Below are 13,784 nucleotides of genomic sequence, written 5' to 3' on the forward strand. Positions count from 1 at the left end.
AATATACTAGAAGCTGACACGAGCTATGAAGAAAAACAAAGCTGGGAATTGGTGAGGTTTAGGGTTCAGGACTGCTCCCTCGCAGCCCCTCCCAGGGCCCTGGGCCTACTTGTCTCTCGACATCACACCCCAGCCCTTCCTCGGGGCCCTGCGGCTGCATCAGCTTCGGGCCCCGCGGCACTGGAAACGGCGCGCATCCCTCCCCGCGCACGCCGGGCTCGCCCACTACCGCCTCGCGCGCGTCCCACCGGCGGGTTCTGGGCCCTCCCGCAGGTCACCAGGTCCCTGGGGGCACCTCCGCTCGCCAGGCACCGCGCTCTGCGCTGCGCCTCCAGGGCGAGCGGGTGCGCGCTGGCTGGTGGAGGTCCGGCGGGACGTTTCCCCCAGACACCACCGGAGCGCCCGGGCCCGTGCGAACGCCGGAGAACGGGACCCAAGGACCTTGCGACCCCGTGAGACTGCACCCTCAGGAAGGTGCGACCGCGGATGCTCAAGCCCCGCGGCCGGGCCGTCCAGCTGGTCCGGCGGGGAGGGAGGGCCGCGGTGGTGTGGGGGTGGGGAAGGGAGGGGCTGGGAGAACGGGGGAGAAGGCGGGGCGGGGGCGGGAGGCAGCGGGCAGTGGCTGGGGCGCCGGCCAATCCCGAGCCCGGGCACCTCCCCCTGGGGATCGCCCCCAACCGCCGCCCCCGCGGGTTCCAGCCTGACCGCAACCGAGCTACGGCCACGTTCACTCCGCCGCCCCGGGACCCCGACCTGGACCCTCGCCCAGACCCTCACCCCGACCCGGAGCCGGACCCCGACCCCGACCCGGAGCCGGACCCGGGGCCAGGCCCGGACCCTGACCCAGACCCGGACCCTCACCCCGACCCGGACCCGAACCCGAACCCAAACCCTGACCCCGATACGGACCCCGACGCCCACCCAGACCCGGAACCGTGAGCCCTGTCTGGACCCTGACTTTGATCCCCGCAGGTGAGCGTGTCAGTCTTCGCGGCGGGGGGCACCCCCTTCCTGCGACCCCGGCCCCGGCCGGGGGTCCCGGGGGTCGCGGGCACCGGACCCGACGGCTGTCACCTCACCGCCGTCTCCTTTCCTGGTTTACGCCTCTAGGTCCCACCCAGAGGCGAAGGTCAGGACCCTCCCCCGGGCCTGCTGTCGCCCCTGGGCGGCTTCTTACTTAGAGACCTGGTGCGGGCCCAGGCTGTGCGCGGAGCGGGCCGGCGCGCCCCGGCCAGCCCTTCTAGAGGGAGCCCCCGGCACCCCTGGCCCCCCGGCTCCCCCGGCTCCCCCGGCCCCACGGCCCCCCCCGGCCCCTCCGGCTCCCCCGGCTCCCCCAGCCCCTCCGGCGCCCCCCGGTCCTCCTGGCCCCCCGGCGCCCCCCGCCCCCCCGCCCTCCACTCCTTCCGCGGCTTCTCCAGCCCCTCCCCCGCAGCCCCATCACCGCCACACCCACACCCCGCGGTGGCCCGGTGCTCCCGACTCAGGCCGGGGCGGCGGCGCTGGTCCGCGTTGGCGGCGCGGCCTCCTTTATCCCGCCCCCGCCGCTCTCCATCCAGGTGCGGCCTGAAACGTGGGCTTTCTGAGCTCCTTTGGAGAGGGCTCGACTCTGAACATTGCCTGAGGCTGACCTGGAGGAGGGGCGTCTGAGGTTCGGGGAAGAGCTTCCCGTTTCGGCACCGCCGGCAAAAGCACCGAGAGGGAGACACCCAGGTGAGGGGTACCTGCCTGCCTGCAGGATATGGGGTTCCCAGGAGAACTGGAACTTCCCAGGTCACAAGGTCGGGCTGTTCTGGGTGATTTGTGTGTGGGGTGTTGGTGGCATTGACGCAAGGCAACAAACTGACATTAGCTGTGAATCGCCGCGTTGAGGGCGTTCCCTGGTTCAGCGGCGCGGCCACAGCCCCTCTCTTCTGCCTCCCCAGAAAGGAAGGCTGGAGCAGACAGTGGCTGCGGAGTGGGGCGGGGCTGCGGGGGCGGGGCTGCGGGGGCGGGGCTGCGGGGGCGGGGCTGCGGGGGGGCTGCGGGGGAGGGCTGCGGGGGGGCTGCGGGGGCGGGGCTGCGGGGGGGCTGCGGGGGAGGGCTGCGGGGGAGGGCTGCGGGGGAGGGGGGAGGCGAGCGCTGGGGCGCAGGGGGCGGCTTGGGGTCAGTGGGTGAGTGTCTTCTTCCACCTGTCGAGTTTCCTTGGAAGGTGAGTGGACTTTTCTGGGACGCTGCTGGCGGGGAGTTGGGCCTTTCCATCGGGAAGGGGGCTGCTGGCCACTTGGCCCTGAAACACCCGTGTCCCCACTTTTCTGTGGAACCTCGGCCCCCGGCCTCCATCAAGTATGGACGAATGTGACTGAAGACAAAAAGGGACGTGCGTCCCGCGCCCACCCACCCAATTCCAGCGGGGCAGGGTCGGGTGCAGCCTGTCTTCCCAGCAGAGGTCGGCAGACACAAGGAAGTGGGGAGGAAGGCCCAGCCCAGGCCCCGTGGCTGTTCTTACCTGGGGGCCGGGGTGTGCAGGGCCAGCTGCTTGGCTGACACGAGGAGGCTCTATAAGTCACGCCCCACGTAACACAGTTGTGTCCAGTTCACAAAGTCCCTTGGACTTTCAAGGATCTTCTGGTGACCAGGGTGTGGTGACACGAGGGCACAGAGGCCCCAGCCACCTGCTGACCTGGCTTAGGTTATTAAAGTGGTGGCCTTGTGGGCCCAGGTGGGCATTTTGTGGCAGCCCCTTCCTGGCCTCTGGGCACGAGCTGGATGGCCGGTGGGTATGTTGAGGTCCACGCCCCGACGGTGGGGCTGTAGGTGGGACGTGCGGGGCTGTGTGCGTGGCAGGGCCCTGTGGCCCCCAAGTGAAGAGTGGCTTTTCCAGGAGCAGCTGTCATCAGGTGCCGATTCTCCCGGACTCTGGTCTGGCACGGACCAGTCCCTGCAGTGAACGAGAGATGTGAACTTGAACCTCAGGAAATCCTAGGCCTCCCAAGACGGGGAAGACGGGCCCACTAGAACCTCAACATGCTTTTCGGCAGGACATGGCAGGGGTGGGTGGCCTGCCGGCTACTCAGAGGGCAGGGCCTGGTCACCTGTCACCTCACCCCAGCCCCAGTTTAGCCAGGGCTGGTCTGCCCCACGGGGACAGTTTGGGGCACCCTGCCCTCCTCCTAACAGGGGCCTGCAGAGGGCCTCCATTTCCTCTCTTCTAGAAGCAATAACTTCCCAGGAGCTTTAATCAGCCAGCCGTCGCTGCGCCATTTTGCTCTCGAGAAGGGCGGGCTGAACGCCAGCCAGCCGTGTTGACGAGGTGCAGGCCTGCGGGTTTCCCGTCTCGCCCACCTGATCCTGCCAGGCGGGCCGTTTGTGCATCTTCTTAGGCGTGGCTGGGCCCCCCCCCCCCAAGCAGAGGTGGCTTCCCTGTGCTCAGGGCAAGCAGAGCTGCTTCTTGACTCCTGGCCCGTTTGTTTCGAGGCCTCGGCCTTTTTAGGAAGGTGGTTGGTTTGGAAAAGTACAAGACTTGCCTACACAGAATCGCTGGCTTCCTTAAAGTTTGAAGTGTCCGTGACGCAAAGACCGGGTACTTTGTACTTGACAAGAACTGTGCCTTGTTTTCGAAATGACTGCATTTGGAGGAGCCGGTCAGGTCTCTGCTGTGGCAGGACCGAGGGCCTGGGATGTTCTCAGGTGACACCTGTTGTCTCAAGGTGGCTGTTACTCAGGGGAGCGTCGGGGTCACCTGATCCTCGTTCTCCCCCATCCTTAGGACACACAGTGTGACCCAGGCACCTGGGCGCGGCTGAGGGTGGGTGCCAGCAGGGAGGGAATGTCTCTGACTACGGGAACCTTGCATCTCCCTGCACCCCTGGGTTCGGCCCCCTCCCCAGTCCCTGCACCCCTGGGCTCGGCCCCCTTCCCAGTCCTGCACTCCTAGGCTCGGCCCCCTCCCCAGTCCCGCACCCCTGGGCTCGGCCCCCTCCCCAGTCCTGCACCCCTGGGCTCGGCCCCCTCCGCAGTCCTGCACCCCTGGGCTGGGCACCTCTCACCCTGCAGTCCACACCCTCCCGTGCCCCTGCTGGGAAGCCCGGCGGGAGGCTGGTGGAGCTGCCAGGCTGAGACGTGGATCAGTCAGGGAGGCGGCTCAGTGAGCAAGTGCGAGAGCGACTGTGGCCGTCGTGACACAGACGTGTGGACGGGGGTGAGGAAAGGGGGCCGCGCGCCCGACACCAGTGTCAGCGCTCCAGGGACCCCGCCACCTGCTCCCCACACAAGCCCAGACGCGGCCTGCGTGGCCGCGCTCCCTGTCCTGTCTACCGAGCACGACGGGGCCCAACACCTGAGGCTCCCTTCTCTAGGCACCCGTGGAGGGACCCCTGGTGGCAATGGCCAGCGGCCCCTCTGGACGGGTCTGGGTGGCCGCTGGTTCCCGGGGCACCGCCTGCACACACGGGCCTGACTGTGATGCTGACGTTAAGCTTCTGTTATCACCAAGGGGGTCGTTATTCCAGTTACTTCGCTCGATAACATAATGGAGCAGGAAGCAGAGAGGTTTACAGGGTGCCCGTGGGCCCCAGGGCCCCAAATCCTGCTGTAAGGACACCGAGAGCGTGATCCTGACAGCAGGGCACACACAGGAGGGAGGCCGAGCGCCTGCAGGATGAGCCCTGAGGCCGCGGTGCCTGCGTGTGCGCCTAGCCGCCCAGCGGACCCTGCCCTTGGCCGTTTCCTCCTCGTCCCCTGAGGCCACGGCCAAGACCCCCTGTCGGCGCCTCCCTCCCAGCCCCACCCGACAGGGAGAAGAGTCTGGGGGGGCGGGTGAAAGTCAGTCCTTTCTTGAAGGGAATCTTCACAGGTGCATGCCCTGTGCCATGAGTCGGGCCCCTGCCAGGACGCAGGGCTGAGCGGACCTGCCTCTGCTCTTGTAGAGGAAGCCACAGGTGACACTGCAGCTTGTTCTCTGCTCCCAAGAGAGGGACGTGGCCCTGGGGTTCTCATGCGTGCGCATCGGGCAGCTGGGCCCAGGGGCAGCGAAGCAGCCGGGCGCAGACCTGCCCTCGGAAGTGTGGGGCGCAGCACCGGGAGACCAGCCCGAGGACACGGGAGGCACAGGTCTGGCACACAGGAGTCCACGTGCCCGGGGAGATACAGGGTCAGTGCCAGGGTGGCTGGCGGCCAGAGGCCAGTGGACAGTGGGAAGGGGCCTTGGCCTGAGGTAGCGCATCCCAGGCGGAGGGAACGGTACTCGGGACGGTGCAGAGGTGGGGTCCCCAAGGTGGGGGGACCCTGAGGTGGGGAGCCCGTGCGGGCCGTGGTGGGAAGTCCCCGTAGAATTCTGGACGCGGAGAAGGCGAGGGGCTGGGCAGGAGAGGGGTAGGGGGAGGACGACAGAGGCCGGCCGCGCCAAGTTAGGGGGAGAGGCCCTGAGGGGCAGTGGGGGCCTTTCGAGGACTTGCCCTGGGCGGGTGGCGGGTGCATCCCACCCTGCTTCCAGACGTCTGGGCAGCTGTGAGGAGAGGGAAGGAGGGCAGGGGGAGCAGGCCGCTTTGTTGGCCCAAGCGGGACACGTGGGCGGCACAGACCAGGCTGGTGGGAGTTCAGCAGGAGGCCCCTGGCCGGTGGCAGGGCTGGTGGGAGGAGGAAGGAGGGGAACGCCAGCGCGTGGCGCAGAGCCGACGGGAGGTGGGACGGGTCTGCTCCCCTGGACCCGGCAGGCGGGGTGCTCTGGAAGGGAGGAGGGCAGACGGCTGTGCAAGAGCCCCCATCTGCCCGCGTGTGTTCCACGGGCGTCACCAGGATGCAGGAATGTGGGTTTAGATAAATAGAGTGGGTGTCGAATATGGGGGTTTAGTCGGGGCTCTCCGGGGAAGCAGAACCAATGGGGGAGACAGGGAGAGAGCTGTATTTTGTAGAACCAGTGGGGGGACAGGGAGAGAGCTGTATTTTGTAGAACCAATGGGGGGGACAGGGAGAGAGCTGTATTTTGTAGAACCAGTGGGGGGACAGTGAGAGAGCTGTATTTTTTAGAACCAATGGGGGAGACAGGGAGAGAGCTGTATTTTGTAGAACCAGTGGGGGGGACAGGGAGAGAGCTGTATTTTGTAGAACCAGTGGGGGGACAGTGAGAGAGCTGTATTTTGTAGAACCAGTGGGGGGGACAGGGAGAGAGCTGTATTTTGTAGAACCAGTGGGGGGACAGGGAGAGAGCTGTATTTTGTAGAACCAGTGGGGGGACAGGGAGAGAGCTGTATTTTGTAGAACCAATGGGGGAGACAGGGAGAGAGCTGTATTTTGTAGAACCAATGGGGGGACAGGGAGAGAGCTGTATTTTGTAGAACCAGTGGGGGGACAGGCAGAGAGCTGTATATTGTAGAACCAGTGGGGGGAACAGGGAGAGAGCTGTATTTTGTAGAACAAACTGGGGGGACAGGCAGAGAGCTGTATTTTGTAGAACCAGTGGGGGGGAAAGGGAGAGAGCTGTATTTTGTAGAACCAATGGGGGGGACAGGGAGAGAGCTGTATTTTGTAGAACCAGTGGGGGGGACAGGGAGAGAGCTGTATTTTGTAGAACCAGTGGGGGGGACAGGCAGAGAGCTGTATTTTGTAGAACCAGTGGGGGGGACAGGGAGAGAGCTGTATTTTGTAGAACCAGTGGGGGGGACAGGGAGAGAGCTGTATTTTGTAGAACCAGTGGGGGGGACAGGGAGAGAGCTGTATTTTGTAGAACCAGTGGGGGGGACAGGGAGAGAGCTGTATTTTGTAGAACCAGTGGGGGGACAGGGAGAGAGCTGTATTTTGTAGAACCAGTGGGGGGACAGGGAGAGAGCTGTATTTTGTAGAACCAGTGGGGGGACAGGGAGAGAGCTGTATTTTGTAGAACCAGTGGGGGGACAGGGAGAGAGCTGTATTTTGTAGAACCAGTTGGGGGGACAGGCAGAGAGCTGTATTTTGAGGAGCTGGATCGTGCCTGCGTGGCTGGCAGGTCTGAAATCCACAGGGCGGGGCGGGCGGCAGGGCTGCAGGCCCAGGAAGAGCGGACGCTGCAACTCGGGTCGAAGGCCGTCTGGAGGCAAAGGGCCTCCTCCTCCAGGGACCTCAGTCTCTCCTCAAGGCCTTGGACGGCTTGCATGCGGCCCTCCCACACTGCGGAGCTCATCTGCTTTACTCAGGGTCAGCTGTTTAAACCATGACTTCACCCGAAGACCCCCTCCGAGCAGCAGCCGACACCGGGCACGTGGCCCAGCCAGGCAGACACACGAGGGCCGGGCAGCCACGAGGCCGCGCGGGGTCCTCTAGGCTGGGCCCGGGTCTGTGGGCCCCTTTCGGGTGCTGGGGCCCTGGGGTCTCAGGAGCGGCCAGTGAACATTCGTGACAGGGACCCCGCTATGTAAAGGCTCCCCCCGAGCCCCAGCGCACGCTCCCAACGCGGGAACAGCGATTTCAGGGCGCAGCGCTCACCCACCGACCCCGCTTTGCCCTTGGCTGGGTCGCCGCCTCGGGAGTTTCCCGGGTGGCATTTGAAGCTGGCTCCGTACGTGGAGGGCGGGAGAGACCAGGAAAGAGGCAGACACCCAGGCGGCAGGTGCAAGTTTACTAAGCAGGGGCCTCGGTGCGACGCCCGTCTCGGGCACCCCGCCCGCCAGAGTCTCAAGTTCACACGGAGGCCCTGACGGCCCGGCCGAGCTCAGCTCCAGAGGACCTCCGCGCGTCTCTGACACCGCCGCTCCTGCGGGAACCGGCGGCGGAGCCCGCGTCCGAGGACCGGGGTGTGGGTCGTCCGGGTCCGCCTGCTGGTCAGCCGGTGGTCACGTTCTCTCAATGGTCGCCTCCACCGTGGGGCGTCCGCTGGCGGCCTCGCGCTTCCTCCGGGCCGACTCGCGTGTGTCACCCCGATCACAGGTGAAGCGCGTTCCTCCGAGGCCGCGGTCCACGAGCCGGCACAGCCCTGGGGGCCGGCAGTCAGGGGCTGGGACTCGGGGCGGGGGCACCAGGCCGCTTGCCGAACCCCGCCCAGCGGCCTCGCGGGCCACGTGCTGGGTGCAAGATGAAAGGTGATGGAGACCCTTTGGGGCGCCCCGTGTAGGAAGGCTCTGCTTCCCCAGGAGGTGCCCCCCGCGGCGGGCCTCAGGTCACTGCTCCGTGGGCTTGGGCCCTGGACCCTCCCCAGTCTGGGCACCTCTGTGTCCTGGGCGCGGGAGCGCCAGTGCCCACCCGCCAGCAGAGGGAGCATCGGGCAGCGCTCGCCCGCAGCGGGATCAGGGCCGCAGGCGAGAGCGGGCCCCTCCCCTCCCTGCTCCCGTCACCTGAGGCCGGTCTGCCAGGCGTTGCTCAGCAAGGTCTGGGAAGCTCGCAGGCGGCAGACGCCCCCCGCACCCACCAGGGCACGCCCCCCGCCGCCCGGGGTCCGCACAGCGTCAGGCCTGCCCCGTGCGGCCTGGGCACGTCCTCGGGGCACACGAGGCCCCGCCGGCGGAGTGGACGCCCGCTCATCTCGGTGCTGGAGCCCCTCACTCGGGCATCTGTCCATCTTCCCGGCATCCGCGCCTCTCCCAGAGCTCTTGCCAGGTGACTAGTGAACCAGATAAACTGTAACTGTTGGTTTGATGCTGTTGGTTTGAAGTTGGTGTGTATTTGAATTCGTTCTTGATTCTTCGCCATTAACAGCAACTTGGATCAATAACGTCTTTGAAGACGCTCACTCCCGCCGTGGCTCTTCCCTGGCCTCCCGAAAGCAGGCACCAGGCACGGCTTCTCCGCTGGGCCGGGGCTGCTGCAGGGGCCGGGTGCCGGGTGCTCTGAGGCTCCAGATGGCACGAGTCAGGACCCGCACGCCCTCAGCAGAGGGAGGACGAGGAGAAGAGCCTGGCGTCAGAGCCGCGAGCCCCGCGGGCTGGGCGCCCCGTCTGTGGCCAGCCTGCCTGCACGGGCCCAGTGTCCTGGCGCCCAGGGGAAGGGGCCCGAAGTCGGCTGGAGCTTGGGCCGGTCTGGCCTGAGGCTCAGCCTTTCCTCAGTACCGTGCTTTCCTAGATGTGGGCTCCCGGCAGCTAGAGAGCCCAGCTCGGGCTTTCGTTCCCCTTCTCAGCCGTCGACAGATCGCGCTGCAGTCCCAGCGCCCCTCAGAGCTGGCCCGCAGCTCTCAGCAGGGGCGCCGCTGCCTCGCAGAAGGGTCCCTCCGGGGCGTCATCCAGCAGGGAGGGGCTGACGCGGGCGTCGCTGTGCCGTGTGCCTGGCGTGCTGCAGGCGTGCGGGAGCTCGGTCTGCGGTTTTCTTGCTACTCAGTACCCTGTCTGTAAGTTTCCACCCCTGGTTTGTAAATTCATAAGGTTAAGCCGAGAAAAAGCAGCCACCCTCCCCTTTCACTAGAGTAGTCTTGTTAATTCTCTCTGGAGTTGCAGGACGCCTCACTTCCTGCTGCAGGGGCTGGGGAGGCTCTGCCCCTCTGTGCACCTCGGGGAGGTCTGCACCCAGGACTTCTCTGGTCCAGAGCCAGCCAAGGCCCCTCAGAACACACGGAGGACCTGCCCGGGCATCTGGGCGGGGAGGCCCCTGGCCTTGCTAGCCCTGTGGAGGCAGGGGGAACGCAGCACTGGCCGGGTATCTCAGTTCTGGTCTCAGTGATTGGTTCTGTTTCTGGTCGCTTCTCTTGTCCCTTTTGGACCTCAGTTTCCTCCAACTGTAAAATGGAAGTAAGGTGAGCCTTTTTGTCTTATGGGATGGTGTAAATAAAAGCATTTGGAAAAGTTTGAAGTGTAAATATAAGATACAGAAGTGAAACGTAAAATGCATTATATTTAAAGAAAATATAAAAGTGCAAACGTAAGGTCTCAGCCAGGCTCCCCGGAGGTGGAACCTTGCTGAGAAGGGGCAGGAGGAGGTGACAGGCGAAGGTCAGGCTTTGCTGAGCAGGGAGGGGATTCAAGGACTCCTGAGTGGGAGGAGTTAGCTAGCTTGCCGAGGTCCCCTGCCAGCAAGTGACTGGTGAGCACACGCACCTCTTACACTGAACGAGGGGCGCTGGGGTCACGGCACATGACACTTGAGACAACAGCCTCGTTTCACTCCACCCACCAACAAAAGGAGCTTATCTGTTGGGTCCCCCAGCCCCAGAACTCAGCTTCCTAAGTGAAGAAGCAGAAAGTGCTAGAAGAGCAACACTTTAGGTGGCTGTTCCGAGAGTCTCATCATGAGGGAGGGTCCAGATTACGTGAATTCCACTCCCAACACATGCCATTAACAGCATCTCCAAAGACTTCCAAAGACCTTTTGGCCTCTGAATGCCCCGGTGTGCTTCTCCAGACCTGAGAACCCATTGGAGGTTCTGAGAAAAGACTCTTGAGTCCATCTTGGTTTACATTTCTCGGGTACTGCTGTGACCTTGAGCAGGTGGAACCCTTGGGGTTGGTCCAGGAAATCTGAGCCACCTTGTAAAAGTCAAACAGACCTATAAACTTGGAAGGATCCTTGTCAAGGTCTACAGTGACATTTCTGCTTAGGGTTGGTCGTGGCCAAGTGTAATACCAAGTGCACTGGTCCACCACCATTGACAGGGCTTCTCTTCAGGCCAGGAGAAGGGGGGGTATGTGGGATGACCGGATGGCCATGACCCTGAGTTCTCAAGGAGGGGGGGCCTGTGATGGCCACGGCCTTGAGTTCTGAAGGGGACACATGCAAAGGTCCAGGGGCTTGAAGGCCGATGTGACTTTCAGGACTCCGGTCTCTCCTTGGTGGGAGGTGTGCGCCGTTCTCGGGCTTTGAGCTGGAGTGCGTGATCTGCCCCGTGTTGTAGCAAGAATTTGGGGCCGAGATGTTAAGAGCGCAGGGCTGGGGGCTGAGAGAGGAGACTTTGGGAGCCCCTGCGGTAGTCCAGGCTAAAGATGAGAGGGGTGTGGACCAGGCTGTGGAGGGGGGGGCGTGGCCGGAAGGCGCTGGGGTGGTTTGATGATACAACCGTGAGGATTTGCTACGCTCTGGACTTGGGGCGGGAGAAGCAAGACACCAGGCCGCTCCCAAGCCTGCTGTCCAGAGCAGAGGGCAGGAGGGCCGGAGCACCGTGGCTGAGGGGCTGTTTTGTTTCCCAGGGACTCGGGCGGCACCTGGCAGCTCGTCTGTGGGCTCAGCAGACGCCTCCCGGATAAATGAAGGGATGGATCCCGCTAAGCGTGGGGGTGACTTGCCCCGCTCCGCCCGGCCGGCACTGCGTGTCCCGCGACCTTCCGTCTTTGCCGAGGTCCTCACGCTTGTTTCAGGGCAGAGTCCTGCTTTCAGATGAGCAGGGCCGCTGTGGCCGCGTCTGCGTTTGGGTCTCTGCAGCCTGCACGGGACCCTCAGAGGCCTCGGGCGGGTCTCCCCCGCGCGGGTGAGACGTGCTGCCCCATGTGTAGAGGATTCAAAAGCAGCAATAAAATGCACTGAACAGGTCTGCTTTCCTGTCGCCGTCCGCGGCGAGTGTCAGCCGCACACCCCCTCCGCGTGGGGTGGGCCGTCCCCACCTCGCCCCTCTGCCCCGCGCCCACCAGGTCGCTTAGCACAGGATCTGCGGAGGCGCGGGGACTCGGGGACCCCTCCCCATGTCACCCCGCTGCCGGTGGCCAGTCCGGGGAGGAACCCGCAGCCTGGCGCCGGTGTCAGCACCTTCCCTGCCCCGCGCGGCCTCCCAGGGGAGACAGCCCCAGCGTGTGGCCCTGGCAGCTGGACAGCCTTTTGCCGAAATCCACTGTGCTTTCCACAGCGTGTCTTTCTGCTGAGCTGCAGCTCCAGTGTCCCTGTGCGGCGGAGCAGCGGGACAGCGTGGGCTCCCAGCGAGGGCGGGCGCTTACCCAGCGGAGCTGGCAGGCAGGCCTTGAGGGGCGGAAACGCGTCGCCCAGCAGCAGACAGACAATACATCACAGGCACCGCGGTTTGGGTCACTCACAGTTTGGAAGTGGTAAGCTTTGCTAGACGGGGTCGCAGGCAGGAGCTCCTGCAGCTGAGCCGTGTGCACGGCCGTCCGCTGGCCGGGGCTGCGAGCGTGGGTGCTAAGCTGCTCCCCAAAGCCCTTGTCCTCTGCGCCACACGGTCGGGCCAACGCCGCCTGTGCACAGCTAACTTCGTTCTTCTGGGCCTGCCGGCGGCAGGGGGGCTCTAATTCCTAAGTTCACAGTCATGGCAAGTTCAGCACAGAGAGGAGGCTGGCAGGGAGGGGAATCTAAGAAGCTGCTCTCTGGGCAGAAGGGGGAAATGGGAGCTGGGGGGGGGGGCCCGGGCCTCTGCCCAGCTGCAGTAACTGGCTGAGTCCTGTCCTTTCCTGCACTCCCTCCTCCCATCCTGGGCCGCCCCAGAGCAAGACTGAGGGTGGACGCAGGGCAACCCCAGGGGTCCTCTGCCGTCCTTACGGAGCTGGTGACAGTGACAGGAGGGTGGCAGCTGGAGCAGCAGAACCCCACGTCCCCAACTGGAACAGCCCCAGTTTGCCCCACCAAGGAACAGCTGCAGCCTTTGGACAAGCACCCGGCTCCCCCAGCCTCAGTGCTCTTACCCCTGCAATGGGAACAAGGAGGTCCTTGCCCCCAGCTTGTCGTAGGATGAGGGGGCCCATCAGCGTGACTCAGAGCCAGCTCTCCCCAGGGACACCCAGCCCTGCCGTCCTGCGGCGGCGGGGGCGGTTTCTGCAAACACCAAATTCTGTCCACCGCCAACACCCTCCGTCTGTTTGTGACCCACACTCCCTGCCCCGTTCCCAATTTCCAAGTCTGTGCTCTGGGTGCACAACTTAAAGCCCTGTGCAGGAGGGGTGGAGGGCCCCAGAGGGTGACGGGGCCACCATCCACAGGGGAGACCCTACCAAAATGGAGGGGGTACGAGGACAGTGTCTTGCTTCACCCCTTTAAGTGACGTGACCCGAGGAGAGCTGACATTAGGGGGAAAGTAACTGGGGGCCTCAGGACCTCCCCCCCGCGCCGGCCCCCAGCTCTCCCGTTCTGTGCCTCAGAGGGGTTGGGCTTAGGGTTCCCCGCCTTGCTTCCTGGCCGGAGCCCCGCTGGTGTGCGTATCCAGCCCTCTGGGAAGCAGCTCTCACAGTGAGAGGTGAGCTGAGACCCAAATCGGTGGTGGGAATGCAGGGGTGAGATGGAAAATGGGGCTGGGGATGTGCTCCAGGGCGGCTCAGGGGACCGTGACCAGGGACGCTGGCACGGGCAGTCCCCCCAGCACCCGCTCCCCTGAAATAACACAGTGCCAGCTTGGGGGGGGAGGGGAGGTACGAGGCAGCTGCAGGAAGACTGGGGGCGGGGCTGCGGCCGGGGCCTGAGCAGGAGGTGGGGGGTTGGGGAGGACGGCAGGAGGGCACAGTGAGCACGCCGGGACGGGCTCCATCCAGAACTGCGGCCCTGGCTGGGGGCGAGGTTCACCCCTAGCGGCAGGGAGCCCTCCTTTCTTAAGTGATGTGACCTTTACATTCCACCTGATGTTCAAAGTTACCCCCCATTCACCCCGCCAGGCGGAGACTTCGAGTGATACCTGTTCTGGGGAGGTGGTGTCTGGAGGTGGAGGGGTGCTGGGCGGCTGGGAGCCATGGAAGGTCACGGAGCAGGTTTGCTGGAGCAGCTGCAGCCCCCCTGCGTTTCCCACACCCCGTTGTCATGGTCTTTAGGGCCAGGCCACCCGTCCCTTGTTCTCTACAGAAGACTCGAAACCTTCGCTGGAGTCGCTGCAAATGACAAGCGTCCTCCAGGACAGGCTTCCTGCCTCCGCCTCACATCAGCTTCCTCAGCACCCCGCCCAGCCTCAGAGCCCACGCCTGCCGGCCCCCCGGACCCCACAGGCTTTCCCC

General features: G+C 64.7%; 1 long non-coding RNA gene across 1 annotated transcript; it reads left to right on the top strand.

The window, feature by feature from the left end:
* The first annotated feature begins 751 nt into the window (after positions 1–751).
* Positions 752–11,374, top strand: LOC118905240. The gene is made up of 3 exons (XR_005022184.1): positions 752–972; positions 1,557–1,710; positions 11,055–11,374. It is a non-coding gene; the product is annotated as an uncharacterized LOC118905240 (long non-coding RNA).
* Positions 11,375–13,784: the final 2,410 nt, after the last annotated feature.

The sequence above is a fragment of the Balaenoptera musculus genome, chromosome 12, assembly GCF_009873245.2.
Source record: "Balaenoptera musculus isolate JJ_BM4_2016_0621 chromosome 12, mBalMus1.pri.v3, whole genome shotgun sequence".
NCBI classification, from domain to species: domain Eukaryota; kingdom Metazoa; phylum Chordata; class Mammalia; order Artiodactyla; family Balaenopteridae; genus Balaenoptera; species Balaenoptera musculus.